Source organism: Miniopterus schreibersii (genome assembly GCF_964146895.1).
Source record: "Miniopterus schreibersii genome assembly, chromosome: 18".
NCBI lineage: Eukaryota > Metazoa > Chordata > Mammalia > Chiroptera > Miniopteridae > Miniopterus > Miniopterus schreibersii.
The window spans coordinates 9,395,593-9,419,692 of NC_138121.1; the positions used below are offsets into that span (position 1 = coordinate 9,395,593).

The window sequence follows — 24,100 nt, forward strand, 5'->3', positions numbered from 1 at the left end:
CCAACTGGGGCAGCTCTGGGGACGCCTCCTGACTCACAGCAGATGGAAGCATCACGTAAGCAAACCTGGGAGCTCCACCCCAGGTAATAGGCAGATGGGGGAGCAGGGTTGGCACAAAGGGGCCTCTTAAGCCCCCTGGGGTGAAGGGGTCTTGGCTGGGCTCAGCTTCCCCAGGTTGCCCTCTGCCTGTCTAGTCCTCATGCCCCATGGGGAGTTCCTGAGGTTCCTGGGAGCCTTGCAGATTCTGGGGTCAGGACTGGGCTGCTGGGCAGAGGGGCCATGGGTTGGGGAGGAGCTTGGGACACATAATTTCTGACCCCTGCTCAGTTCCAGCCTGCCCAGGGACAGGTGAACTGAGGCACCTCCCAGGCCCCTCAAGCCCCAAACTCTCCCTGGATCCCTGGTGGCTCAGCCTGGGCTAGAACCATCCTTCCTGCCCTCAGAGTTTATCAGCCCTGGGCTCAGTGCTTTGCACGCACCTTTATTCCTGTGAGGCAGGTGTCAGTGAGGACACCGAGGACACCTAGCATGTTTGTGGCTCTAGAGTCTGCTCTCTTGTCTACAAAGCTCTCCTGCCCCCTGGGTGGGGAGGGAGCTCCTCAGCCAGGCCAGGCTCTGTGCTGGGGGCCCTTGTCTCAAACCCCATCCCTGCTGCTGCCCAAATCCTCTAGGTCCCACAGAGAGAGCAGGGCTGCTTCCCTGGGGAGAGCCCTGGCTTTGTTCCTCTCTGGTTGTGTGAACTTGGACGTGTGCCTCAGTTTCCTAATCTGGAAATGTGGATGACAATAGTATCTACATGGGGGGCCTGTGTGAGGATGAAGGGGTACTGTGGTGAAGGGTTTAGAACAGCCCCTGGCCCCTATAAGTGTGAACCTTACCACGATCTCCCCTGGAGCAGATGGGGGCATGGGGTCACGTGGCCACACTTCACTGCAGTGGAAATCGAAGATGGTGTGTCTACTTTGGAGGCTATGAGCCCAGCTAAAAACCTGGGGTTCTAATCCTCTAGAAGAAGTAGATATTAGAGCACACCCAACGCATGTGACTTGGGTCCAGAGGTTGCCAGCTGAAGCCCATGGGTGTTGTCTGACCCTATACAGGCTTCGATTGATTCTTAAAGGGTTTTAGGTCCATTTAAGTTAATTCTCGACTTTTAATGATTCAGATTGTCACATAAAATCAGATTTCTGGCTTCTTTTGTAAAACTGAAGGTCAGGCCACATTGGGCCCAGATCCCCTCAAGTGACAGTTGGCTAGAGCTAGGCAGTGCTCCCCAAGATGGCTCCTACTCTCCATCTCCCCCCAGCTCTCTCCCCATCTCTATTGTGTCCCTGCCCCCCCCCCTTGCCCCACTTCCCTCTTGCTCTCACTAGCTTGGCCTGGTCCCCGGTGGGCACTGAAGTTTGTAGCTTCTACTCTAGAACAGCCACCAGCTTCCACAAACAGGGAAACCGAGGCATGGAGAAAAGAAGAAACTTGTCCAAGGTCACCCAGTGAGCCTGGACCAGAGTTGGGACCCCAGCTCCAGCCTGCAAACTCAGCTTGTGTGCTTTCTGCCACACCGGTCATCTGAGGGTCAGTCAGGCGCCTAGGGGCCCAGGGGGAGTGGGTGGCCCAGTGCTCAAGACAGTAGACACTGGAGCCTGATGAGCCTGGGTTCAAATTTTGGCTCTGCCACTTTCCAGAGCAAGTAATACCTGCTATCTGAGTTTTGTGGGGTTTTTTTGTTTCGTTTCTCGCTAATCCTCACCTGAGGATATTTTTTCCATTGATTTTTAGAGAGTGAAAAGGAGGGAAGAAAGGAGAGAGAGAGAAACGTTGATGTGATAGAGACACATCCATTGGTTGCCTTCCTCATGCACCTGACTGGGGCCGGGGATCGAACCTGCAACCCAGGTATGTGCCCTTGACTGGGATTCAAACCTGACACCCTTTGGGGCACAGGCCAGTGCTCTAACCACTGCGCAACCCCAGCCAGGGCTGTTTTGACTTGACTGTGAGATAAGATGAGAACAGAGCCTGACTCATAGAGTAACTGGAGAATAAATGCAAAATTCAGGGTCCCAGGAGCTCAGGGACCAGCGGAAAAGCAAATTGGGAAGGCGTGGCTGCCTCTTCCGTGAGACTCTCGTCCCTTGGGGCTGTGGCGGGGCAGGGTGAGCACTGAGGGAAATGAGTCTGCCAGAGGGAGAGGCGAGCGTGAGCCGTGCCTGAGCCCTGCCTGTGCTGGGCTGACCTGGAAACACAGACACCCTCTCTGACTCAGGAGCCTGGCCTGCCCGCCCCCTATTTCCTTAGGTGGAGCTCTGGCTCAGGTTTTAGTTCTGATATGAGTGGCATAACCTCAGAGGGCATCCCGCTCGGTCCCCGTGAGCTTTCTGAAGAGACAGCGCTCAGCCTGCCATGCTTCGGGCCGGCCACAGCGCCTGGGAGCAGCCCGCACGGCGCTGCGCTGCACCGCAGCCCTATATTGGTTTGGGGCTCTATTTATATACATCACGTACACAGATACTTACGGGTTAGTTTTGTTTTGTTTTTATTGAACAAATGACATTAGAACAGCCACAATGGAAATAACTCTGAAATGGAAAGAAACACCCACAATCCCGCCAGCTGGCTTTGCTTTCTAATAGCATCGCTTAAGTGCTTGTTACACGAACCCAGGCCCTGTGCTTCCTGGGGTTGATCGCACAACCCGCCCCCCCCCCCCAATGAGGTAGGAACAGGTTACAGATGGGGAAAGTGAGGCACGGAGCTGTTAGGTCACCTCCTCAAGGTCACGCAGCTGCTGTGTGGTAGAGCTAGAACTTGAACCAACTCCAGTGTCCCACGTTTACGTGCTCCTCAGGATGGCCTCTCTGTCCCCACACCTCTGCCACCTTTAGGCTAGACCCAGAGGGACGAAGTCTACAGCCCACTGTTACCCTTTAGCAGCTGGCCTACGCTCGACAGAGGGGCTCCAGGCTATGAGGGTTGATGGGTGGATGGACAGACAGACTGCCTGATGGAAGGATGGACGCCTGCCTTCCAGCTCTGTGGGAACCAGCTACTGTGGGTGAACTAGAGTGTCTCCCACTGGAAGAGGTGGGAGGCTGGCCCACTCTCTGCCTTGGGGACTTTTACAGGGCTCCTGCTTGGGGCCCCAGTCACCTCTGTCTACGGGACCCTGTGGTGTTAACAGCTGATTTCCTGACCAGGCCTGGCCTGTGATGCAGGAGAGGAGAGGCAGCTTGGCCCAGCCTTGGCCAATAGCCACGCTCAGTAGCTGCCTGTTTCTTCAGGCTCAGAGAGGGGCACACCTGGTCCCAATAGAGACCCAGGGGCCAGGCAGGCCTGCACTGGGCTGTGCTGGATTGCTCTCAGTGCTTCTCTTTCTTCTAGGCCCGCGGACTCCTGTCCCCAGGTTTGCACCCATTTTCTGTTCCCGTGTTTGGTTGCTGACTCAGGAGACATGGGGAGAATCAAATCAGCTGAAAATGCCCCAGAAGGAGGCCACTCAGTTGCACTGATCCCAACCCTGGCAGAACTCAGTTGACTCTAAAAGGGGCAAACCTGGAGGGGGCCCCTGGTATCATACGAGGCCAGCTCCATGGTGTCACGGAATGCTAAGTGTGTGGCCTGGTGCCACTGACTCACGTGGGCTTGGGCGAGCTGCTCTGCTTCTGTGGGGTGTTGTTCTCATCCGTAAAATGGGGAGAGATACGCCTCCACGTTGTTGGGATGGTGAAATGAGTCCTGTGGTTGGCACAGTGCGCTTCAGAGTGGTTTCCTGCCCCTCATCTCCTCATGTGGTTCATTGAAAACATGGCAGAATGGGTCCTCTTATTATCCCCATTCCACAGATGGGGAACGCTGAGGCTCAGAGAAGGGCCCTGACCCGCTCAGCTCCACCCAGCCAGTGAGTGGCAGACCCAGGACCGGAACCAGGTGAGTGTGACCAAGTGTGCAGATGGTGGAGGGGACTCATTGTGGGAAGCAGGGGAATGCCAGTGGCTCTCTCTTCCCTCTTTTCTTTTCTTTTCTTTTTTTTTTTTTAAACATATTTTTATTGATTTCAGAGAGAGGAAAGGAGGGGGAGAGAGAGAGACAGACAGAAACATCAATGACGAGAGAGTCATTTATCGGCTGCCTAGCCCACAACCCGGGCCTGTGTCCTGACTGGGAATTGAACCCCAATCTCCTGGATCCTAGGTCGATGCTCCACTGCTGAACCATGCCCGGCCGGGCTCCCCTCTTTTCTGAAGAGGGGAAGCCCATCCCAGCACAGTGAGGATGCTGGGGCTGATCTTAGGTCTGGCTCTGGGGCTGTGGGCTTGTACGCCCACATCTGGCCATGGAGATCACCTTCTTCCAGATGTGGCCCAAATGAAGGAAAGGAAGGAGCAGGGGCCAATTCCATTTAACAGAGAGGAACACCGAAGACCAGAGGAGCTTCAAAAGATCAGTGATTGAGCCCAGCTGGTGTGGCTCAGCGGTTGAGGGTTGACCCAGGAACCAAGAGGTCACTGGTTTGATTCCCAGTCAAGATCCCGGTCAGCGAACATGCCGGGGTTTCGGGCTCAATCCCTTGGGGGAGGGTGTGCAGGAGGCAGCCAATTGATGATGTTTCTCTCTCATTGATGTTTCTTTCTCTCTATTCCAAAAATCAATGAAAACATATTTTTTACAAAAAGATCAGTGATTGAAATCCCCCTCTGCATTTGGACATGGATGGCAAACACTCACTGGGTCCTCACCTTGAACCGGCCACAATTGGAAGCACTTCAGCATTTTCTCATTTAACCTCACACGTTATGGAGAGATACGCTATTACCCCCACTGTGCAGAAAAGCAAACCCAGGCCAAGGGAGCTAAATTGTCTGGCAAGTGGAGCTGGGATCCCCACTCCCAGTCACAGCTCTGCTGCTTGCCCTGTGGGCAGTTTGTTTCTTAAAACACAAGGTCCTGGCAGCTGGTAGTTGTTCTGCAAATATCAGTTCAGTGAACCAAGATGTGAATTAATAAAAATTGGCCTGCCTGAACAGAAATGATGTTAGAGCCCATTTAGTCCTCTTGTGAATGTGGCAGGTGTCTTCTCTGGAACACTCAGCCTGAGTGCCTCCTTGGTTTTCCCTAGAAACAGGGAGCTCACTCTCTGACTTTGTGGGCAGCTTTAGCTCTCAAAGGGAGTGTGGAGACTGAGCCTGAGGTCCTGTGAGAGGATGAGATGTCAGAGATGGGGGCCCTTCATGCCCCTCCACACTCCCCTCATACCCAGATGAGTAAGGGGCTCTGCATTTCCTGAGACTCCCCACTGAGTGGCGGAGGGTGAGCAGAGGGAGGCCTGAATCAGACTGCCTGGGTATGACCTCAGATGTGTTACTTAACATTCCCCACCCCTCCCAAGCTCCCACCTCCACTTTTATCAGTAAAACCTGCATTAAAAAGGGGCTCCTGCCTCCTAGGGTGTAGTGAGGAGTCGAGGTCCTGGATGAGGGGATCTAAAGACCAAGCTCCCAACCCCACAGATGCTCCTCAGATCCCTGCTCTGTCAAGGCACCTTCCTGACCACCCCCCTACTCTTCCCTTTTCCTCTGAAGGGCAAGCAGGGCAAAGCACATGTTTCTCAATGTAATGGGTGACTTGAGGTACAGAGAGGTTAAGCGACCTTCCCAAGTGTACCCAGCGAGTGAGGGCTGGAGCCCAGGGCTCCAGCCATAGCCACTGCTGCTTGCTTGGCAGGGCTTGGTGATTGCACCACATGCCAGGGGCCTTGAGGGCAGAATGAGGTGAGGTAGGGGAATGGAGTGTGGGTGTCGGGAGTGGGGTAATCACAGGGACTCCCCTGGTGTCCTTATCGGGGTGGGTGGCATCTCTGGGCGAAGCTCTCAGGACCCTGGGGAAACTCCGCGGTTTTAGGAGGCAAACTGTCTTCCTGCTGACCCCCTTTGCTCTCAGATACTGTCTCTCCTGGTGCCCCCTCATCTTTGCCCCGCTTGTGGGGGTGGAGGACACAGCTTCATGCTGAGCAGAGCAGGCATGCATGCCCACATGCCGAGCAGAGATAGCATCGGCAGTTGAAAATTTGCCAGGAGGAAGAGGGGTGAAAGGGCCATGTGAAGGGTTGTGCGGGGGCTGGCCAGGCAGGGCTGGAGCCAGTGGTCCAGGAGGAGTCTGGGAAGGCTGTGGCCAGCATCTCTGTGGGGACCTCTTGGATGGGGCAGAACCTGCCTGGACCACTCCCCTTTGTACCCCCTGGGATACCGAGAGCAGCTGCCCACCCTGTGTCTCATTCTCGCTTTGTGTCCCGCAGAAGGCTGGATGCTCTGAGAGCAGGCACTGTGCCCCACCCCCCACTCCCCACTCCCCTGAACCCCATGCCTCTTGCCTCCAGCCATCTGTGGGCTGTTGTCTTGTTTTTATTGCAGGTAGGTTAGTCTGGGCTCAGACTTCAGGTGGGTCCTGAGCTCAGGGAAGAGGCAAGAAGGAACTCGCAGTTAGTCATGACATATGGGGAACAGCATGCTGCCCTGGGGGTGCTACTGAGGCTCAGAGACATTCAATGACACCTCCCCCCCACCAGCCTCATCCAGGGGCCATCGATGGGTCCATAGCCCGTGTGTCCCTGGGTAGTGGTGCCAAAAGCTCGTGGAGGTCTGAGGTGATGGGAGGGGGGTGCTCAGCACCCAAGGGGCCAGGTCAGCCCCTGCACGGAAACCCAGGAGTGAGAGGGAGGTGGCGGCCACGGCTGCGGGCCAGCCGGAAATAGTGCCAGATGGACAGGCGGAGCCTCACCTGTGGCCACCTGCCCAGACAAGCTCCGTCTGGGAGCTGGGAGCCCTGGGAGGAGGTAGAAGGGGAGGAGGCAGCTTCTGCTTCAACATCAAGGTAAGAAGCTGCGGCTTTCGGTATGGGGGACAGAAAGGTCAGCAGGGTGTGACTTCTCCACCTGTTCCACTTGACCTTGGCTGGCCCGAGGTCTAGTTCAATGGCCTGAAGGTATGTATGAGGCCTGATCCTGAGGCTGCTCAGGGTTCTGGGCTGATTTGGGGGCCCTGGCTGTCCTAGGGTGGCCCCTGCGGCTCCGAGTGTAAGCTGGGCATGCTCCTGTGGTGGTCATTGTGGCGCATGGAAGATGGCAGGGTGCAGGGTGTGCTCCCAGTGCCCAGCTGGGGGGATTGCAAGCGGCTAAGAGCCAGGGGGAGGCTGTGCACCCTGAAATTTGGATGGGGAGGCAGAGCCTGTGCCTGCTTTCGCCCCCAGTGCCCAGAGCCTGTTTCCTGCTCAGATCCCATGGTAAACCGGTTTGGGAGCAGGTTGGCCCGGGTTGTTTAATCTTGACAAGGAAGACGAAGGCAGCCTCCCCTGGTGAGCTGAGTGGAAGGGGCAGGGGCAAGGCCTGGGGTTGTGCCTGCCCGGTCTGGCCAGCCTGGGGTCCTCCGGCCTCTTCCAGCAGCACAACCCTTCCCGCCCTGGCTGCGAGGGGCAGGAGGTGAGAGTAAAACTGCTTCCCGACTGGCCGCTCACGGTCCCTGGGCCAGGCCGCTGTGACGAGACTCCTAAACAGTGAGTGAGGACACTCCAGGACAGGGACCATTCTGGAGGAAAAGGCCCCCCTGCCGGTGGCTGCTGTGGGACCCCGGGCCAGGCCTTGCTTTTCTGGGCTGCTTCCTCATTTCCCACAAGGGAGGTGGGCAGGGGCAGTGCTCTGAAAACAGCCTGGAGCAGCAGCCCCGCACCTCCAGCCCCCACCCCTGCAAACCCGCTCCTGGCCCCACGCGCGTCAGCCAGACAGAGGGAGGTTGTAGTGTTGGCCGCGGAGCCCTGGCGCTGGACCAGCTCTGCCCCCGCAGTGTGGCTCCCTGGAGTGTATGAGCAGCAGAATGTCCCCCTACGGTCCCTCTGTTAATTAGACCACCCCTGCTAATGAGTAGCTGTCATCCTTTCTCCATTACACCTCCTGAGCCATCTGCGCCCCAGCACTTAGTGGGAGACCTGGGGGCGCCCTGGCTGCCGGGGTGCTCCTGGTGGTATCAGGGGTGTCTCCCGGGGCAAGGCTGGGTGCTCCATGGGTTTCCGCAAAGTACACCCAACTCCAATTCTTTATTTACCAAAAGAGGCATGGTGGCAGCCCGGGTTTTCATGTGAGGAAACTGAGGCACCTTCTTTATGACTCCCCATGTGATTTCCTGCAGCCACACCTAAACAGTGATCTTTGCTGGGCACCAATCGGTGTGTGTGTAGGAGTAGGGATGGGCACATGGGGAGGTCAAAGTCAAGATCCTGGGCCCTGCGGACCCTGTGGCAGTCAAATGAGATGGCACACTGCCACCCTCAAGACAATGAAGCAAAGGCTGCCATCTGCACACAGAGAGGCTGGTCCATAAACCTGTCTGGGCCACATTTGCTTCCCTTGGCATGGGAGTGACAATGCCCCACTGCCTACCGCAGACACCTGGATCTAGTCTTAGACATCTGAGCAGCTGCCACCAAAACCTCACAGGCCAGGGCCCAGGAACTGCTGACAGGGGCACAACCATGGGGACACGAGCAGCAGCTGGGATGGCCTGTCTGGACCTCCTGGCCCAGAAGGGAGCCTCCAGTGAAGGAGTTAGAAACCCCTCTACACTTCCTGCATTGGGGGAATTTGCATTTAAAAGAAATCCCAGGGTAGTGGCAGGCACCTGTTATTGTCCACCTGCCAGACAGGCCTGGTGTCTCCACTTGCACCTGCCGGTCCTGAGGCACAGACTGCTCGGATCTGGACAATTTCATGCTGTGCTATTTTAAGGGCTTTGGGGAAATGCTAGGAGTAGTCTAGGTGGGGCGAGGGGCAGTTTGGAGCCTCACAGTCGCCGGTCTCCCTTAGGGCTGAGCAGGGTGCCAAGGGTCCCCTTGGGAAGACCAGTCCTGCCTTTGTCATACCCCCAGGAAGGGCTGAATTTCTGGCTGCGGGGACCGAGCTCACCCAGCTCCAATCTCCTGACACTTACTATGGCCGAGGCTCCCCAGGCCTCTGGATGCTCGGCCCTGTACCTGCTTCCCACGGCAGGAGTGGCCAGGCTGACCGGCATGGGAATGGTGAGAGGGCTTGTGGCCCTCTTTGGTGGCCCCATCTCAGGGACATCGGAAGGCTGGGAGGCAGGAGGGTGGCCACAGTGACCTCCCAGGCCTGTTCTGGCTGGATGCAACCCTCCTGCCAAGTGCGTGTGGGGGGTTGGGCTGAGGTCAGACATTCCTTCATGCCTGGGAAGAGGGGGCGGCTGCCCTGTGTACCTTCTCCCTCGGGCAGCTGGGCACCCAGGCGTGCCCACCTCCTGGGAAATCAGCAGGGGTGGCCCTGGGAGGCCCAGCCAGCCTGAACTCTACCTAAGGGCTTGTAGTCTGTAGTGCCCCCCTTCCAGCAGGACAGGCATAGGGTTCCTATGGCGGGGGAGATGTCTCCCTGCCTGCCTCTCTGGGCTGGGCCCAAGGTCACTTCTTGTTGGCAAATGGTTAAGATGCCACTGGAACCAGGAAGGGGGAGGAAACCGGCCTTAAAGTCAGATCCTGGCTCAAATCCTGGGTGACCTGGGGCTGGCCCCCTTCCCTCTCTGAGCAAATAGGGCAAGGCATCCTAGACAGAGTGTAGGAGAAAATACCAAGTCGTTTGCCTTCCACACAGTCAGCGCTTAATAGGGGCACATGGACTCGGGGTCTGAACACGTCAGGGGAAGGGGTGGCGAGAAGTCAATGCTGGGGACAGGTGTGGACACAGGAGCCTGGCTGGCACAATGAGGTGACTTTTTCTCTCACAAGCCCGTGCTTTTGAAACCTGATCCAGGTAAAAGTGGGCAGGGCCCCTGCCTGGGCTCCACCCCAGAGAGAGCCAATGAGGCTGAGCCTGTCCTTGGAACTCCAAATAAGGTCTCAGAACGCAGGCTTGGACCCGGGCCTTATAGTACATCATTGGAGCTGCGCCAGCTTCTCGCACCCCAAGCCTGGGCTTGAATCTCCATTAGACTTGTCCCATTTTAATGGGCGACAGTTCCTCCTGCTCTCCCCACATCTTGGGTTTGTCAGGAGCCCTGCTTCTCCCGCTGGGGGATGAGCAGAGGGTGGGGGAGGCAGGCCTAGGGCACAGGGCACACAGCTCCCTTTGTGACTGTGGCTGAGTCACATGGGCAATGCCATCCCCCTGGGCCCTGGGGCGGGTGTGATGGGAGATGGCGTTATTGTGGGGCTGTGGCTGCCCCCATGCCTGTGGCCAGGAAGCTTTCCCACGGGAATGAACAGGGAGGTGTCTGGGAGCATTGGTTGAAAAGCAAGTGGTCTGGATCCCAGGACCTGTGTTCGAGTGCTGGCTGCTGATGACGGGCTGTGAAGCTTTGAAAAGGTTCTCTCTCTGAACCTTGGTTTCCATCTCTGTGAAATGGGAACAAGCATCCTTGTTTAGTAGAACAAATACTGGACGTGAAAGAGCTTTGTAAACTGTGCAGTGCTGGGCTTTTGGGCATCTGTGTTGACTTTATGATAATCATAATGACATTTGCTCAACATTTGTTGAGCATCTCCTGTGTGCCCAGCGTGGTGCTCAATAATTTATAAGATCACTCAGTTCACAAGGAGAGAACTTGGACTTGAACTGCTCTTGTCCAATAAGAACTCACCTCCAAGGAGGCAGTGGCTGCCTGTGACCCTTCCCCCGGGTGGCATAGCTCAGCACTGTTTGCAAGGCTGGCTCACACGGCCCTGAATGGAAGCTTAGAGATGGAGAGGGGTGAGGCCTCCAGGAACAAAGCTGTGTCCTCTCCCTTGCTCAGGCCTCTGTCACAGTGGGCACCATGGGTCTCCCATTCTCTTATCCTTCTCCTGGGGTCCACAAGTGCTCCCAGATGTCCCACCTCTCTGGTGGCCCATTTCTGTCTCCTTTGCAGACTGCTCTAAATGGTAAAACCCTCACAGATACATCAGGGGTGCTAATTCGTGCCTGGGATGTGAGCTTTACATACATGACCTCGTTTATTATTACTGGTGGTTCTGCTATTGTCCCCAGTTGAGTCACCCAGCTGGCAGAGCCGGGAGTAGAAGCCATCTGACCTGTGCCTAGAGTCTGGGCTTGCAACCTCTCTCAGTGACAGCACGGCCCCCTCTCCTCTGTCCTTTAGAATGAAGGCCTTTCTTCACTCCCCACTCTGTCTCTGGCCACTGTTACCTCCAGTAATGCTCATGGCCTCCTCTGGTCCTGGGGGACCCCAGCCCTTCACCCCAAGCCCCAGCAATGTGTTTTGAGCTGCCTGTTGGAAGGCCACCCCACATGTCACAGGTGCATCCCCATTCCACTGGGCTGCAGGGCAGCTACTTCCCTGCCTCTCAGATCACACCTCATCCTGCGCCCCCCCCCCCCCCACGCTTCAGGGCAGTTTCTGACATCTTTTCCTCTCACCTGTACATGTGGGGTGAGGGTTCTAGCCCTGCTCTGGCTTTTTGGACCTAAGATTTTTCCTCAGTACCTCCCTCTGCTTCCATATTCTCCAGTGGCCCGGCTGGACCCTCCACCCATCCTGACCCACCACTGCTGGTACAAGCCCCTGGAGTCTAGACCAGGGCATCTCCTGCTTTACCCACTGCCAATGCCCTGGGCATCTGGTTCAAGTACATATTCTCATTCGGCAGGTCTGGGGCACACCTGAGATCCTGGATTTCCAACAAGTTCTCGGGCCATGCTGCAGGCCTGTGGACCACTTTTGTGTCCTCATCACACCCCTCTCTACCAAATACCTTCCCTAGTTTCCCAGTGTGTTGGATGAAATCCCTTTTAAAGCAAACTCCATGCTTTCAAAATCTTCCAGAATCTGCCCTTACTCCTCTAATTAGATCCTACTTCCATCCTAGAACGGCTCCTATGTCCCATTTCTCCTCTCCACCTCTGCTGATGCTGTTCCCTCCACCTGGAATGCCCTTCCAGCTGGCCTCTGTTTATTGAAACCCCTCCTTGAAGACCCAGCCGGGCCCTGGCTGGTGTGGCTCAGTTGGTTGGGCATAGTCCCATGCACCAAAAGGTCGCCAGTTCAATTCCTGGCAAGGCATATGCCAGGGCTCTGGGGCCAACACAGTTGGTTCAAACCTTGGCTCTATCCCTGAAAGGCATGGGCAAGCCCCGCACCCTCTCTGTGCCTCTGCCCCTCTTCTGTGAAGTGGGGATAGTGACTGTTGTGAGAACCAGAGGAGGTGATAAATATGAAAAACTTAGAGTGACCTGGCACCTAGTAGGTGCTGGTTAGAGCCCGCACATCAGGAAACCCAGCCACATACCGGAGCCATCTGAAGCCTCCTGGCTCCCAGAGCCTCAGCAGTGGTGCAAGCTGCTGACAGAGGCCGGTGACCCAAAAGGGGATGGGGCATCGGCTTTCTCTCTGAGCTCTTGGAGCCACCAGGAATGGCCCTTCACCTCGACCTCAGTGTCCTCTTTGGCCTAGCAGACGGACTAAAGGATGCCATTCCCAGGAACCCCAGGGGTGTCAGAACCCAGAACTTGAGTCTTGGGATGTTAAAACTGTGTGCTTGGGGAGCACCGAGATGGGTCCCTTGGCTGGGAGGACTGAGTCCTCAAGGTCAGGTAGCCAGTAGTGCGTGGCCTGGCTGGCTGCATGCCAGGCGCTGGACACCCCCTCCCCCCAGTGCCTTCCGCTCTGCCGCTCTGTCCCTCAGCTCAGCTCAGCTCAGCTCCGGCTCCTGTCGGCTGCCAAGGAGGCTGGACGCTCCTTCAGGAAGGGGCAGTTGTCGCCTGGGCCTGGGGGTGGGGGCAGCATCAAAGCGCCTGTTACCCTGGCAACCCTGGCCTCTGCGGGAACATTGGGGAGAGCAGCCCCGGGGAGGCGACAGATGGAGGGCGGGGAGGCGGTGTTATCCCCGGCCAGTGTCTGCCCGGGAAGTCTGGCACCTGTCTGCCCGAGTGAGGGGTGAGGCTGAGGTGCCCCCTTGTCCAGTGCTGAGTCATAGGCATCCCCCCAGGGTCACCGCCTCAGCTCTCAGCCCTGCCCCCTCAGCCTCCCTCTGAGAAATCCATGACTCACTTACGGTCTGTCATCCCCAGCGAGCTAGGAGGGAGGAGTCCATCTGGGGCAGGAGGAGGCATCCCCCCACCAAACACACCCCAGAACTTCCCCGGGCTCCTCCTCCTCCCCCCTGGCTGCCTGCCTGCCTGCCCTGCGCAGGAGCGGGGCTGGGAGCTGGCTGCACGCTGCTGCTCCCTCCTGAGGGGGACCGCGCTGGCAGGGTAAGCTGTGGAAGTGGCTCTTGAAAAGCGGATCAGCTGCCTGACCCTCCACCGGACCCTTCACCTGGCACCAGGTACCAGATCAAGGAGGGAGGAGGGGTGGGGGGAGTGGCTGCGGGCGGGGTGGTGGTAGATTGGGGAGCTGGGGGGGTCTTGGTATCTTGGTGGGAGCTGGCTCAGAGGAGCATTGCTGTAGGGCCGTCTCTAGAGTTGGGGGTAGATGGACTGGGAGATGCCTGAGAAGGGGACAGGGCCCAAGAGGGTGAAACTTCTCAGAACCACTAGTCATTTATTAGCTGGGGAAACTGAGGCTCAGAGTGGTATATTCACTGGGCACAGTAAGCTGGGCTGTGCTCCCTGGGCAGTGAGATATCATTCACTCCTGCTCTGCTGCACAGATGGGAGAGCCACAGCTCTGAGAAGGCAGGTGGCTTACCTGCGGTCACATAACAAAAATGGGGGGAAAACCAGGGTCCAGCCTTGGGGAGGACAAGCTGCGGCAGGGGGCTGGGCACCCACCACCTGAGGGAGCTTCACCGGAATCTGCCCTGGGGCTGGGGCTGGGCCCCAAGTAAGCCAGGGGCTGTCTGGCTCTTCACACAGGCATCCTTGAGGAGGCGGTGGTCTTGGCTGAAGGGTTTGAATGGGGGGGGGGGCGGACCTGGGGTGAGAGAACGCTCTGGGAACCAGGGGCAGATAGATGGGGAAGCAGAGCCGGCTAACCTAACCACCAGACCCCAGGGCTCCCTCCTGTTGGGCACCGATAGGGCCTCCCCCCCCCCCCCAGCTACCCTTTCCACCCTGGGGAAACTGCTAATTCCTGTCCTCCCTGCCTCCCCCACCAACCTCCTTCCTGTGGTGCTGAGCTGGGGTCTCCAGGGCCCTACAGGAGGGGACTGGTGCTCATTTTACTGAGGAGGGTTGGGGGGGCATGAGTCCAGGCAAGGACACTCTTGCCCCCACCCACTCACCCCACTGTCACCTGGCCTGGAGCAGCTCTGGCTTGGGGGAGGCCTGGTGGGTACAAATAGCTTTCCTGGCTCCAGAGGGCCAAGGAAGTTATACATATGAATATTTATTGAATACCTGCTGTGTGCTAGGCACTGTCCTAGGGGTGGGTGATAAGGCAGTGAATGAGATAAATAAGGTGTCTTAGAACTCATAGCCCTGACCCAGAGCCCTGTGGGGACCCTGAGGGCAGAGGGTTGGTTCCTTGAGGAGACGACTCAGTGGGAAGACATCTGTGAGCCACTGGCTGCTGAGTTGGTTTCTAGAGCTGAGGCCAGGGTCCCTGCTGGAGAGGGGCTGGGAGTCTAGAGGTGGGACTAGTTCTTGGGGCCAGACCTGACCTCCTTTGTTGCAGGGACTCTGACATACAGACTGACCTCTGTCATAGAAGCCCCGTGGCCACCTTGCCTTGCCTCTCTCTCTGAGCCTTAGTGGCTGTGGCTGCTAAATGGGTGTGTAAGGTGATAACAGCCGCCCTGCCTCCTGTGGTCCTGGGGCCTGGCTCTGAGAATGTCAGGCCATGAGGGGCACCCCTGCAGTCGTGGTCTGTGAGGGAGGAGCACGGCGAGGCAGCCTATATTGTCCCCGACGCCTGGTTGGGACACCCAAATCTTGTCAAGGACACAAACAAGACGGGATCTGAGGCTGAGGAGTGAGATAAGCTTGCTGGTGGAGGCAGAGAGAACTCTCTGACCTAGAAGGACTGGGAGGCTCAGCAGAGGGCGTCTAGGCTGGGCTTGGGGACTGGTAAGGAGGGAGAGGAGGGTTTAAGTGTATGTGTGAGGATTGGGGTGGGGGGCATTCCTGGCAGAGGATACTGCGTGAGGAAAGGTTTGGGAATGGGGAGAGCCTGGGGGAATGGGGCAGGCGATGGCACTGGAGACCTGGCGTGGGTCATTCTGTGGGGGCTGGAGTGCAGGTCCGCAGGTCCTGATCTGCTCTGCGGGGGAAGGGCTGGTAGGAGACTTGGGCAGCACTGTAGGCAGTGCCCAGCTGTGGCCCCAGCAGGATGGGGAGGGCAGGACTTGTGGTGTGGGGCTCAAGGCTCATGCTTGGGGGACTGTGTGGGTGGTGGGAGCTGTGCCCATTTCAGGGACGTAGGTGGGCTTCTACATGGCAGGGTGAAGAGTCAGGGGCAGAGCTGGTGGGGGAGTGTGGCAACATAGCTCCAAACCCCGGTACCACCCCACCCTCAGAGCTTGAGCAGGCTCTGCACCCCCAACCCCAACTGGGTTTTCTCTGTGGACCCCTCCTTCTGAGTCAGAGCAGATGGGGGCATCACGTGAGCAAACCTGGCAGCTGGGGGGACCAGGACCCCAGGGAATAGGCAGATGGTCAGGGGTAGGGGCAGCGTTGGCACAAAGGGGCCTCTCAAACCCTCGAGGTGGGGTGGATCGTGGCTGAGCTCAGCTTCCCCAGGTTGCCCTCTGCCTTTCTGGTCCTCATGCCCCATGGGGAGTTCCTGAGATTCCTGGGAGCCCTGTGGATTCTGGGGTCAGGACTGGGCTGCTGGGCAGAGGGGCCATGGGTTGGGGAGGAGCTTGGGACACACAATTGCTGACCCCTGCTCAGTTCCAGCCTGCCCAGGGACACTGAGGCCCCTCCCAGGTCCCTCAAGCCCCAAACTCTCCCTGGATCCCTGGTGGCTCAGCCTGGGCTAGAACCATCCTTCCTGCCCTCAGAGCCTGTCAGCCCTGGGCTCAGTGCTTTGCACGCACCTTTATTCCTGTGAGGCAGGTGTCAGTGAGGACACCGAGGACACCTCGCATGTTTGTGGCTCTAGAGTCTGCTCTCTTGTCTACAAAACTCTCCTGCTCCCTGGGTGAGGAGGAGGCTCCTCGGCCAGGCCAGACTCTGTGCTGGGGGCCCTTGTCTCAAACCCCATCCCTGCTGCTGCCCAAATCCTCTAGGTCCCACAGAGAGAGCAGGGCTGCTTCCCTGGGGAGAGCCCTGGCTTTGTTCCTCTCTGGTTGTGTGAACTTGGATGTGTGCCTCAGTTTCCTAATCTGGAAACGTGGATGACAATAGTATCTACATGGGGGGGTCTGTGTGAAGATGAAGGGGTACTGTGGTGAAGGGTTTAGAACAGCCCCTGGCCTATATAAGTGTGAGCCTTACCATGATCTCATGATTAGGCAGATGGGGGCACTGAGGCCCAGGGATATCTTGTAAGAGCTCAGGGACTTATTCCTGCCTGTTATCTAAGAGAACTGGGGCCACCTGGGCTACGGGAAGAAGCCCCTGCCTTCGAACCTGACTTTAGTGGGGAGCCTAACTTGTGCCTTGGTGGGGAGGCCTGTGGGTGTGGGCACGTGCTCCTGGGCTGACATCGGCTCAGGAAATTTGTGGTGAGCTTGGCAGCTCCAGGCAGGCAGAGATTAAAGCTGAACCCTGGAGGAGCTGGCAGAACTGACAGTCCTCTGCATTAGACCGAGATGGCCTTGGGGTGGGGCACTGGCTGTCGGGAAGCCAGCCCAGCTCCAGTCCCCTAAATGTCTGGAGGTTCTGCTGCTAATGGCTCCAGTGCGGCTCCCCAAGCTCAAGGCCACTTAACCGAACTCCAAGGAAGCAACAATGAGAGACCAGAGCCGCTTCTGCCATCTCTCAGTCCCTCCCCTCCTGTCCTCAGGCGGGGCTCTGCCTTCCTCCTCCCAGCAGTGCTGGCCTCATCTCTCCAGGCCCACAGGAGTTAGCAGGGGCTCGGAGGCTGCTGCCCAAGGTCCCAGCCTCCTGGACCTCAGTGTCCTTACCTGCACACAGGGATGACAGTATCACCCCTGGCAGGGTTGTTGCTGGGATTTGGGGCAATAAGTTGCAAAGAATGGACTTACTTAGCTGAAGGTATTGTCTTCAAAACAGTGGAGTGGTTGAGTAAGAAAGTTCAAATCCTTGAAAACTGATGTTCAGCAAGTCGCTTAAAATCTCTCAGTCTCATTGCTTAGGATGTAAAATGGGCATGAAGAGACCTGAACCTCCATTAGTAAAGGAGACCTGTGGGGATTAACTGTGACAGCCACATGCGGTAGGGGCTCATGGGCAGGGCCTCAGGGGTCCGAAGAGCCTTCCTCCCCTGCTGTCCCAGAGCTCAGCTGTTTCTCTGGGAGGGGCAGCACAAGGCAGAGGGAACTTGGGGCTGCTTGGTTCTGTCCCAGATCCATCAGCTGTGTGAACTTGGACAGGTGTATTAGCCTCTCTGTGTCTTGTTTTCCTCATCTTTAAAATGAGGGTGGTAATGCACCTTGAGAGGGTTAAGTGAGCCACTAAATCTTAAGTGCTGAGTATAGGACCTGGCACACCGTAAACGATGTTGTCATTGCTACCGTTCTGGGCCAGCCCCAAGCCCTTCTGTGAGAGAGCAGCAGTGAGTGTATCCCAGAGCAATGGCCCATGATGTCACTGGGAAAGGCATCAGAGAACCTGCTGCCATGAGCACTCTCATCCAATGTGGTCTTGATCTGCTGGCCTGAGTTGTTTTCTGAGACTGGACCTGCCTCCTGCTGCCTGAGACCCAAGGCCTGACAGGCTTGGCCACTGTCCTGGGCCTGCAGGGGAGGCCTGAGTTCAAGTTGAGCTGATTTCCTGGGGTAGCACTCTGTGATCACTTCTCTGCTGGGCTGAGTTCCCCTGGCTCTTGGGGGCCAACCCCTTCTGGCTCCCTGGCCAAGTCTGGCCTTCAGGGTGTGGCTCTGTGGCTAGCATCCTGGGGCTCTGACCCTGTGGCAGGGGGGGACAACTGCCCAGACCCACCTGCCTTGTTGGTGACAAATGCAAGGGGTGAACCCCAGGGGCTGGCTGGGGCAGCTGAGTCATGCTCAGCCTGGTGCCCTCTGTCCACTGCTTCTCTGGCTATGTCATCATCAGGGCATGTGTCAAACCCTTGGGCAACTCATAACCCAACCCCCTCCCCCTGGTGCACTGCCAACAAAGACCCTCATTCAGTCCTGGGTGCTGTTAGTCCTCAGAGATTTAAATTTTTATCGTTATTACAGCTGGGGAAGCAGATCCCAGGTCATCAGGCCAGTCAGAGGTACCTGGGGCCTGAATCCGGGTCTCCTGCCTCTGAGCCTGGACCTTTTTCCCGTAACACCACAGATGGTATTCTCCATTGAGGTGGTGAGTTCACCATGTCTGCGGGTATTTAAGCTTGGCAGGGAAGTTGTAGAGGGAACCTGGGCATCATGTGGGGTTCTTCATCGCCCCTTCCAGCCCTGAGCTTCTCTGGCCCTGGAAGAGAGGTACCCTATCATCACATTCTCCCCAGGCGTTAAGGGCCTGACAGTGTACCAGTCATTTGAGCAGCATCAGGCAGTGTTTGTGGGCAGGTGGTGCCCCATCTGGAAACCCTCTCCATAGCCTCGCCTGTCCATGCCCGGCCTTGCACCACTAGCACCACTCGATTGCATCTCCAGGGGCCCCTACTAGCCTGCTAATAGCTCAGGGAGCTGGATGAGAAGCTTAGAGGGAGAGAGGGCCTCAGGGGAATGGTTCTAGAGTGAGGCTGGAGGGTCTGAGGGAGGAGTGGGGAAGAGGGGACACCCACCTCCTAAATCATCAGGGAGCCGATGCTGCCCCTTGCTCTCTCTGATCCAATGGGCCTGTGCCTGGGTAGGGGCACCCCTAACCTTGAGGCACCTCCCCCTCCCTCCCACCTGCATAGTGACGTTGCCTTTGGAGAGCCACAGCAGTGGGCAGGGCCAGAAGGAATCCTTGTGTGCTTTCCTGAAAGCTCCACTTATCCTATGTCCGTGACTGTGCCTGCCACTCCCTCCTGGGCTCTGCCACTTGTGCTCACACCCCAGACCAGATGGGCAGTGTCTGCTCTCCAGCTCCCGGCTGGGATTCAAGCATGCCCAGGTTCTGGTGCCCGGCCTGGGTAGGGGGAGCCGGCGCAGCACCCATTGCCAGCTGTGGTGTGGGGGACGGCAGTACATCCCTACAGAGACCCTGCAGCAGGTGCCGGCATGCCTGGAAGTCCCGCCTCTGCTCCCCAACATGGGTTTGGGGAAGCAGAGCGGGAAGCTGCAGTAACTGCTGTCCAGGCAGAATGGGAATGTGGGGGGAGGGGACCTGGCCCGTTCCTGGGCCTCTGGGACCTGCGGTCCATCTCCCTGAGGCTGGAAAGAAGACTGGCACCTGGAGCTGGTGAACCCGCGGGGGGAGGGGGGCAGGAGGTGGAGGGAGTGAAGTGGGGCCACTAGCTTGTAATTTTGGGAGTCCTGCTGCCCCGAGCCTGTTATCTGACAAACAATGAGCCTCCTCATCTTGTCCCCCACCCCCGCTCGGGTCAGCTGTGCCCTGGGTGTTCAGCGAGGATTGTCAGTCTCTGTGGCAGAGACTTGGCTCTGGGCAGCCGTGAGCTATGAGCTATTGTAGATGTTTTTCCTATTGCAAGAGCTTAGTGACTGTGGGTGGGACCCGAGGTGCGTGCCTCGGTTTCTCCGTGTGTTGCTGCAGTTTGCAAGCACCGAGTGTGTGTAAAAGACAGGGGTGTCCCATGTGTGCCCTCCCCGGGCTCCCCTGAACCTCAGCCCGCTCCGGCTCCTTTCACGCACAGGGTCTTCTGATCCCGCAGCGGCCGCCTCCTCGGGCCCAGCAGGCCCTGGAATCTTTTCCAGGAAAGGTTGTACCGAGAACAGCAACTTCTTTCTTTGCTTTTTCTTCCGCTTCCTCCGGGGGCCAAAAATAGTGCGTGAATGGGACACAGCTCGGGCCAGTAAGGAGACAATAGCTGCCTCCTGACCAAAGCAGGCCTCCTGGCTCGGGTCCATGGGGAGGGACCGAGGTGTGGGGGCGCATGGGCACTCCGGCCCCACGGCCCCAAGCTCCTGCTGTCTTTCCCATGACCTCTGCCAGAAATCTTCCCAAATCCCCTTCATTCCCTCGGAGTGTGACAGCCAAAGCGTTTTCCCTCTTGTTCTGGGAAGGTGCTTGTAACCGCTTGGCTGAAACCCTGGACCCTTAGCCCTCTGAGCGACCCACCCTGTCTCGCAATCTGCTGCTGGTTTGGAACCAAAGGTCTCGGTGGGGGTGCCCACCCCTGGTTCTCTTCCGTGCCCTGTCTGGCACATGGAGGCCACCTCACGGCTCCAATGTTGTCTTCCTTTTGACTCAATGGGATTTTTTAGAGGTCAAAGGGATGTGACCTCTGGGGAGGAAGTGAGCTCCTTGTCACAAAGGTGATCAAATAAAGTTTGTGCACTGGATGGGGGCCAGGATTAGTCAAGCATTGGATGAACATTTAGTCTTGATGTCGTCCTATCTCAGAGGAGATCTTGTTTTTAATTCCATACCCCTCTCTTACCCGCTAGGTGGCCTTGAGCAAGTCACATCACCTCCCCGAGCCCCTGTTTCCCCATTTGTAAGATGGGTTCAACAGGGCTAACTTTTGCAGAGTGGTAAAAATGGACCTCCAAAGTGCTCAGTGCCTGGCACACAGATGGGGTTTTGGAAGCTTGGCCTATGTCTTCCTCCCTCCCAGGACGGGTGTTTACTCTGGGACACAGAGAAGAGGGTCTGACCCACTCCTGGCTCCCAGAAAGCTCTGGAAAAAAACAAGGGGGAATCCCCAGCCCCAGGACTGACTTAGAAGGAAGATTCCTGGTGGGCCATGGCAATCTGGGAAGGCATCCTGGAGGAAGTGGCCCTTTAAGAAGCTTCTAGGAAAGTATGGTGCACATTCTGCACTCATGGCAGCCAATGGAGGGGGTTAGAGAAGTGTCCAGCCTGGGTTGAGGTCAAGGCCACAGGCTGGCAGCCTCTAGAGGGGGAATGCAGCTGACAATGGGCATTTTTGGTCACAGGGTTAGCCCCTCACTGGGTTCTAAAAAGATTTGGGTTTAAAGTGAATGGTGACAAACTTTAGCAAATGCTCCCTGTAACCTGCTGTCCTAAACCCTGCCCTTCCTCCTGCCAGCTCCCAGCCTGGCCTGGCCAACATCCTAGTCAAGGGACTTGAGTAGAGACAAGTTAGGGGGCCTGCCCTGTGTTGGGTCAGAGCCGGGCAGTGACGTAGTTCCTGAAGCTGCCAACGGTTGCCAGGGGAACGGTTGCCAGGAGCTGCTGTCACCTGCGCCCCTTCTCCCGCGCTGGCGCTGGCGCTGGCTGGCGGGCTGGCGGCTCACAGCCACATCTTCCCTCGCTACCCCCTTTGTTTGAAGCTCTGTGAGGGTGAGAGGCCGGGGGCTGAGGTGCAGCCTGCAAACCCCAGCGGCTGCAGCCTGCAAGCAAGGTGAGCCCTTGGCTCGCCCATTCAAGCTCTTTCTATATTTACAGCCCACTTGATTCCGCACAGGAGGCCAGGTACAGTGCTCCCTGCAGCCCTCCTCCCCTCTTCCCTCCATCCTGCTCACTTCTGGTCCTGCTCCCCTCTCCTCCCCCAAACAACTCCCCACATCCTTTCTTTTTCATTCCTCCCCTCTCCCCTCCCCCTCTATCTTTCTCCCCTTCCATCTCTTCCCTTCATCCCTCCATTCCCCCTTCCATCCCCCCTTTCCCCCTCCCCCTTCCTCCTCTTTCTGCCATTCCCCCTCCATCCCCCTTCCCTCCTCCCTCTTCTCCTCAACACCCATAGTGTAGCTGGGGGTGGGGTCAGATGGCATAAAGACCCTGGGGGCATCATAGAAGCTACTCTAAAGGGACTTAGTTTATTAAAGAACCTCAAGAACACCTCGGAAGTGGTTGAAGTGAGGCCCTCACACCAGACACCTTTCAGCTAAAATTATTTTTTCTGTCCCCTGGTGTACCCATGATAAAGACAAGTATCGGAGGGTCCAGGGTCTGCAGATGACAGAACATAGGAGTGGAGCTGGGATGGAGTCACCTGGAGGTTCTGACAGCCCCTAGGACCAGGGCCCGGGGGTGGTCTTCAGCTAACCCCAAGGAAACACATTTTTTTGCAATATTTTCCTATGAAATTCATGGCATCTTTTACTGTGAATTTTAAAGAGAAGCTCTTTACAGTCAGGTAAGGTCAAGGGGAAACGAGCAGAAGATCAAGGGCATGAGCTCTGAAGTCAGGCCCTGGGGTCACATCTCATCTCTACCTCTTGCTAGCTGTGTGACCTCTAGCAGGTAACTTGACCTTCTGGGGCCTCAGTTCCTTATTTATTAAATGGCTATAATGGCACTTGTCTCATAAGGTTTGGGGAAGATTAAATGTGTCAGCTTGTATAAAGAGCTTAGAATCGAGCCTTGTGTTTTCAAAGAACTTAATTGATGTTAGCTGTGCTACTGAAGGTAGTGAGCACCCTGCCCATGGGGTGTGCAAACAGTGGTGGACCCAGTGAGGCTGTGCTGTGTACTCAGTGAGCTGGATGGGATCTTGGTCTGCCCTTCCCTGGAGGGGCCCTAGCCTGGCCCAGGCCCCCAGGCCTTGTGGGGGAGGATGCCTGGCTGTGTGTCCTGTCTGCCCCTCAGCCAAGGACCAGGGACCTGGGAGAGGAGAAAGGAAAGGGAGGGCTGACAGTGGCCTTGGGAACATGAAGGGTTCTGTGCTCCAAGGACAGGTGCTCTGCCGGGCCCAGGGCAGCCGGACTGCAGCGTCCGGAAAGGGAGCAGGGAGGTAACTGGGGCCACCCTGTGGGCCTGGCCTTGGGCAGTGTGGGAGCACAGATGGGGAAGGGGAACTTGAGCCAGACAGCTGAGGTCTGACTGTGGTTCCACAGAGAAGGGAGTCTGGCCAGGAGGGAGGAGGAGATGACCATGCGCCCTCTGCCCTAGCTGCCAGCTGGGAGGTAAGCCCTGCTTGTCCCTGGAGAGAGATCATACTTACTAACTCAACAGAGAAGGAAAGGAGGCCCAGACAGGGCACAGAGTGGTCCAAAGGGCCAGGGACAGTTAGCTGCAGAGCTAGTTCGGGACCTTGTGTGTCTCACTCTTGCCGCCCCTGCTCTGGGAGTGGGCATTCCTGGGGCAGGTGCCAACTGGTGTGTGCCCTGGGGGCCTGGAGTCCAGCTGCAGAGGCCCCTCGGGGAGAGGGCTTGGAGAGACTTGGCCGTGGGCTGCAGACTGGCCTAGAGCATGGAGCTGACCAGGGCTGGCACCCAGTCCCTGCTCGTGAAAACCCCTCGTGCCCCAGCCCCACCTCAGGCTCCACCAGACCTGGGACCCCTCCTAATTCCTCCTCACTTACGGTCTGTCTCCTGACTCAGCTATAAGGTTCTAAGGCTTTGATTCCCAGCTCCCAAAAGCTCTCTCATCTTCATAGTCTCTCTTTCTTTTTTTCTCTCTTTTTTCCTCCCTCTGCCTCCCTCCTCCCCTCCCTCTCTCCTCCCCTCCCTCTTTCCCTCCTTCTCAATTCCAGCGTTCAAAGAGCTCAGCTGGCTGTGGTTGACTTTAATGGAAGAGCCAACCCAGGGACAGGGCTGGCAGTGCCCTTTTCCCAAGAGCTGGTCATGCCGACTGAAGGGGGGTGGGGTGGGGCCGAGTGTACCCCAGGCTCCCCCCGGGACCTCGTGCCTGGAAGTGTCAAGGGTGATGATGAGTTGCCCTGGGGACCATCAGAGCCTAACTGGCTCCTGCAGCCCATCCAGTGCTAGCTAATGGCCTTGGGGACAGCTCAGAGGGGAGGGGAGGGGAGGGGAGGGGAGGGGAGGGGAGGGGAGGGGAGGGGAGGGGAGGGGAGGGGAGGGGAGGGGAGGGGGCTGGATGCTGGGAGGGGGCATGCCGACAGGCCTCATAGCTGTGTGGTGACAAGATTTCTGAGAGCTTATTTTCATGTTGATGATGGCTGACCATGCACTACCACAGAGGGCCCGGAAACTAAGGCCCACCGAGCTCTGTGGATGTTCTTCCCTCAGGACTCATCGGAATCTTTCATATGCTAATAATATACGAGACCATGGGGCCTGCAGTAGT

At 57.3% G+C, this 24,100-nt stretch overlaps 1 protein-coding gene across 8 annotated transcripts in view; it reads left to right on the forward strand.

The window, feature by feature from the left end:
• The first annotated feature begins 6,807 nt into the window (after positions 1-6,807).
• ADGRG1 (adhesion G protein-coupled receptor G1) overlaps positions 6,808-24,100 on the forward strand; it is a 33,883-nt gene continuing 16,590 nt past the window's right edge. The window contains exon 1 of one of the 8 annotated variants that reach the window (XM_081118150.1): positions 6,808-6,867. The gene's annotated coding sequence lies outside the window, so the exon portion shown is untranslated. The other 7 variants (XM_081118153.1, XM_081118155.1, XM_081118154.1 and 4 more) reach the window with 7 other exon arrangements.